The sequence below is a fragment of the Xiphophorus couchianus genome, chromosome 7 (assembly GCF_001444195.1).
Source record: "Xiphophorus couchianus chromosome 7, X_couchianus-1.0, whole genome shotgun sequence".
NCBI classification, from domain to species: domain Eukaryota; kingdom Metazoa; phylum Chordata; class Actinopteri; order Cyprinodontiformes; family Poeciliidae; genus Xiphophorus; species Xiphophorus couchianus.
Window position 1 is genome coordinate 8,852,233 of NC_040234.1, and position 6,000 is coordinate 8,858,232.

The 6,000-nt window shown below is 34.7% G+C and overlaps 1 protein-coding gene across 1 annotated transcript in view; it reads right to left on the minus strand.

Annotated features, from left to right (window-relative positions):
- Positions 1–6,000, minus strand: part of itprid2 (ITPR interacting domain containing 2) — a 42,000-nt gene extending 36,000 nt beyond the window's left edge. Inside the window, exon 1 of the mRNA XM_028022808.1 lies at positions 5,860–6,000. The gene's annotated coding sequence lies outside the window, so the exon portion shown is untranslated. The remainder of the gene's footprint in view (positions 1–5,859) is intronic.

Below are 6,000 nucleotides of genomic sequence, written 5' to 3' on the forward strand. Positions count from 1 at the left end.
AGATTTCTGTGTATACGAGAATGAAAGAAAGACAAATTTCAGCGTTTAATCAATTTTTTCTTATTTATACTCCAACTCCACTGTCAAACTTCCCTTTTCAGCCAATTTGCAGAGTATTGTTCATCTTTGTTTTGTCATTATATTAGTTTATTTTTATTTTTGCCAAATTAATTATTGGAGCAGTAGGTAAACTGAATAATAATACTGATCAATTTTAGTATTTGTTCAACAAGAAAAACTTACACTGATAGTTTTTATCATCCCATAGAAATCGTTACGTGGATTGATATTTTGACACAGATGAGAATAATGATTGGTTTATGAGCATTACTACAGATTACGCAAATATCTTACATAACGGTATTATTAATAAAAAGAGAGATAATAAATTATCATAAATGTAGATTTAGCCCCGAGATGTTACTCATGAAAATATGAGAAAATATGTTCTTCAGTAACTCTAAATCTGTGTTACACACTTGTTCAATAAACTATTTGAAATGTGAGGATTTTCTGTCCTTTCTCTGTTTTAGTTCACTATAAACTAGGTGTCACTGTGAGAAGAGGATGGCCCCATTAATGGCACGAATATCCAGCCAAGATGTTAAGTCAGCCCGTCGTCTCTGACAGAAGCCAGGCTCAAGAGTTTAGCTCTGCCCAAATGTTATACCATCAATGGAGTCCAGCTCAATGTTACAGCACAGGACCGGAGGATGCACAAAGACTCAGCTTCCATTAAGATTTGATGGTAATGTGACTATGTATATACTGTATGTGTTGTGTGTGTACATCATATGTCAACTGGAATGTTTTATGTTTTGACCTGTGCATCTGGCCCCTGTTTGTTTATCTGTATGTTCTAAACTTTGAAAACTTAAAATAAAATGTATTCAAAACTAAATCAGTAAAAGAATTGATGGTAATATTTATATGGATAAATGTGGATGTAAAGTGACTGAAATTATTAACAGAAGTTCAAATTAACAATAAAGACTCATACTAGACATGACTAATAACCCAGGTGGCAAAAAATTACGTTTTTCTATTTCATTCTTAAGATCATTGTTACTCAGTATTATAGATGTATTGTGTAGCATAAGAAATAACTCAAAACGTGTAACTGCTTAACTCTTCTATCTTATCTCCAAAGACAAATAAAAATCTGATGGCGACAAACCAGTTAGTTTCTAGATGCAACATTATTTATTTAGTCGATGGGGAAAACAGATGAAATTCATGCACGGTTGCATTTACCGTCTTGATCAAGTAAGCACGAGGTCAAGATCATCTTTCGGAGTCTGATTCAAAGCAAATATTTACTATTCCAATGACTTTGTTGATTTTTCAGGCATGCATAAGTATTGCCAGTACAATTGCTTTGGAAAAATAATTTCCTCATTAAACAAAACGACTGTTTCTTACAAATCAGATGATTGGAAACATTTACGGCTGGAGTTATTCATGCTAAAAAAAAAAAAGGCATTACACTAAATTATTTGACTTAAATCCATTTCCAAAATCCATCATAGTTTATATATTTATTTTTCCATTTCTGAATATAGATATTGGGTTCTTCTTTTTAAAATTTCTTTAGTTTTGTACATTTTTCCTACTATTGAAGCCTGATACTTACAGCAAGTTAGTCCAACAAATTTCATTTTTGACGTAAAGTTTGAATGTGAATAAAGTTGGCGTTTCACTCTGTCAGCCACATTTATATCCCTCAACAGGGCACATAAAAACAAAGGTATGCTGTTTTCATCTTTTTTCACCATCAAGCCGACATTAGCAACATTTCAGAGGAAATTACAGAAAACATTTTCTAACTCAGGTTAGTCGTGACTTTAATTTTCCTTCGGTTATCTTAAGTACAAAACAAGTTGCTCCTTTCAACACAAGTTGGCTGAAATGTAATCATCTGTCTTGTAAACATATCTACTATAATTACAAACACCAGTTTTCTTGTTCTGGTCTGTTAACTCTATTGCCTAAATTTCCCCCCCCCCAAAAAATAACAAGCAGGAATTTTAAATCCAGCTTTGAAAATCAGCAGACAACATCCAAACACACTCAGAAGAGGCCCAATAATCAGCGAAAGAAAAGTGGATCTATTTTGACAATCAATTCATCACATCCAGACTAATCCTGCAGAAATAAGAAACTCCCAGACTATTTCTGCAGAAACAAGAAACTATTTGTGGCTGCAGGTTTGGCGTGTAACAAACTTAGGTATTTCTTTTAGCATTTTGAACCTTTTTTCAAATTTTATAATAAATCAATAAATGCATAAAGAAACAAACAGTTTCAAGCTGCTGTCACACTGTTTATCTCATATGTATATGATTTGAACGTGAAGCAAAAAGCCATATTTTGCCACATATTAACTTCAGTCATGTATATGATGTCTATGGATAGTTTGCTGTGTCTTTGTCATAAAGGGTGGTTATGTATTGGGATAAATGACACAGCTTTACAGTGTTCAGATTAAAGTATTTTACACCACAGACTGAATTACATTTTCTCTTTTTCCATGCTTGACCATCTCGGACTGAAAGTTCAGTCCTGTACATAAAATATTTCACCAGGTGGCCAAATAGCTATTTGCTAAATTAATCCTAACACAAGTTCAACGTCCCTATCATGTCAACTGCTAATAGGTTTCAGCATACGGAGGTGAATAAACCTTCACCAGTGCAGAAAGACTGTTTGATTAGTGTCTGAAATTAAGGAACATTGTAATCGAGGTGACATTTCATAGCAGTCGAATTTATGCACTAAGACATTTCAAATACACTACTAAGTGTTACTGATAAGAGTTTACTTGAAAAAGCACCGTGTGCTGACTGGAGAGAGACAACTTTTTGGCCTGTGGACAAGTTTTGTACACCTATAAAATAGATATTAGCAGTGAAAACATTCTATTGGTTAATAACGATGTCATACCAATTCGGTTTTTCACTGAGCTCAACATCCTGTGAGCATCAGCTGCATATCACTCACTGCTTCAGAAATGTGTATACTTACCGATCTGATAATAGAGTAGTGTTTATATTGACTTTCGGTTGTACTTTGAAAGTGAAAACTAAGCTCAAAGGGCACCAATTTGTGTAACATATAAATAATTAGTAGAATTAAATTAAATAGGAGCAGCATCTTGGCACAAAAGTTTAAAATATTTTAATTGTTAAAAATAACATTTTGTTTTCCTTTCATATCCAAATCAACTTTATTAAAATTTACTTTAAATGCACAATGACATTTGGTTAAAATGCACTTAATCTATACATAATGAATAAAATTAAAATAGAAATGTTGAAAAAACAAACAAACGCAAACAGTATTGAGCTTACTTCTTCGGTATGTTTATCTCAGACAGTTTTACTGTTAGTCGATTCCCATAAAAACTGTTCCAGCTGCAGTAACCTTCAGAAACGTTGCTAAACAAATACAGCTCCATCGATAAGGCATCATGTGAAAGCTGTCTCCAATACACAGACAATACAAATATAAGTTTAATAAACATTCAGGTACAGATCAATCTTAGCAGTGGAAAAGGAAGTTACTTCAATAAAAGAATTAAAAAAAACAACCAGCCAGCAGTACATTGCCACAACCGCAACTATGCACTGGCTCATTTCCTTAAGTTCTTTACTTTAAAGCAGGTATTTTTTCAGAGGTTTTCCATGGTCTGCTTTTTTCCTGTGCGGCAGCAAAAGAAAAGTCGTACTAAATTATTTCCTTCACCCAGTTTGTGGATCATATAGCTGTGGCTATCAGGAGACACTAATCAAACAACCTGACTGTAACATTATGAGCAAAGTAATTACAATGATTTTTAAAAAGTAATTAGAACTACCGTCAGAGCGCACATGCAAATAGCTCCAATTGTCTTTGGAGATACTTCCTGCATGTTAACTTTGTGATTCAAAGCATTCTTGAGCTTTCGGTTTAACGGAAGCTCCCAGCTGAAAAATCTACTTTAAAAATATATATATATACGGTAATATAATCAATAGTGCTGATAAGCTGAATAGCACATCTAGGAAGCCGACTATGCAGTTTTAAACACTGTTGATTAGTATTGATCAACAGTGGAGCAATGTGGACAAATCCAGACACCTGACGGAAGCACATATTCACCATTCACTACTTTGCTGGCCAGGAATTGATTGAGGCACCGGTCTCAAGGTACGTGTTCAACTATTTCTGTTTGTAAAGAAAATAAAATCCTACTCACACCTGTCATCACAGGTAAATGGAGACAGCCCCCGAGGTGTGTCATTTGTCACCTTTTATAGTCTGAAAAATATCCAAGAAGTCATAAAGGTTCAATTGTGCAATTATGCTTTTTACCTAGAGTTAAGATTTGGTTTATTATAAATAAATAAACCAAAGGATACATAGGTTTTCTCCTTAGCCCAACACAAAATTGCTGCCATGTCCATGACTTGTGTCTAGTTATTGTTGATGAAAATCATTCTCACAGTGTGGACTCCAATCTGGATCCAGGACAGAAACAAAGACAATCTAGTTTAAGAGAGACCTGAGTAAAGTGCCGCACAAAGCAGTTGGGTTTTGGAAACAGAAGACTTGTAAGTTTTCTCCACCATGCTTAGTTGGAAAGACAAAAGAAACTACAAGCCAAGTTATCAACAAATAATATCAAAACAGAGATGAAGCAAGCCAATGTTAGCCTAGCGCCACACTCGGCCCAAGGTTCGAAAAGATTTGCAGTACAGGGATATTTGCTTTCAATGAGAACGTTGTGTAGGGGGTTGCATACCAAATCAAAAAAGTCCTTTAAAAATACAGATGAGCAAACTTAAGAACAGAAATGTATCAGAAATATTTGAGTTTATGAGATTGAACCCCATTATGATTTTAACAAAAAAGGATGGTTTCTTCTTTTCATGGGTGATACTTAAAAGTAGACAGGGTTTTTTTTAGGTACAAAAATAAAAGTTTCATTAAATTTGGATTCTTTTTCAATTCAACTGTTAAATTAATTTATCAATCACATTTTTAGATATACTAAAGTTCAAGAATGTGTTTACGTTTTAAGCCGGGAAAGGAATATGGAGTTTGAAAATGTAAAAAATAAAATTTGTCTTAAAAATTCACCAGCCTTTTCAGCTAGCAATCTACATTTGTGCAGCGAGAGCCTCAAATAAAAATCTTTACACAAAATAAAGATTGAGCTCTCAGCTGAGCTCTTACATTAAATACAAACATTTGACTGAAAACATAGAAATGTAGTAATTTTTTAAGAGTGGTCAGTGGAAAATAACACGTCAAGTGTTTTATTCCAAAGTTAAATCACCTGAGATGTAGAAAATACAAGATTCATTTGAACTTTTTTCTCGCATTTTCTTTAAAAATCCTTGACAATATTTCTCTATGGTTATATTTCTGGGTTTTGCACAAATGTTATCTGTTAAATTTATTCAACTAGCCTTTTCAAACTCTGTCTATATGTATTAAAACGGTGCTACGCAGCAGTTTATACTTAAGAGGAAAGAGTCCCATGTGTCAGCATGCATTCTAAAGTTGAGCCATCCAGCCTCTTAGTCAACACTTCACATGTAACTATATACAACACAGAAACACCGCGACTCGCTGAAATAAAGTCTCTTTACAACGATCAATCTCTCTTCAGTTCACATTTTCACGACATGCACAGCCTCTGTGGATATTAAACAAACTTTTCTCCTAACTGTGTCAGCCCAACCTGCTGTTTCAGCTGCTCAGCCCTGGCTCGAAGGACTCGCTGTGACAGCAGCCGCAGTTTAAAACTCTCCACACATACACAAACACAAACCACCCGGCGTGGAGCCATGTAGACAAGCTCCGGTTACTCACCGTCACGTTTCTCCACAGTTCAATCGAGTCTGAGCCCAAACTGTCAAAAGTGTCCAAACTTTTCTAAAAAACACTCCAACATTCCTGCTTCCGCTTCCTGAAACCAGCTGCAGCAACAGAAGCAGCGGCAACATGCAGAGA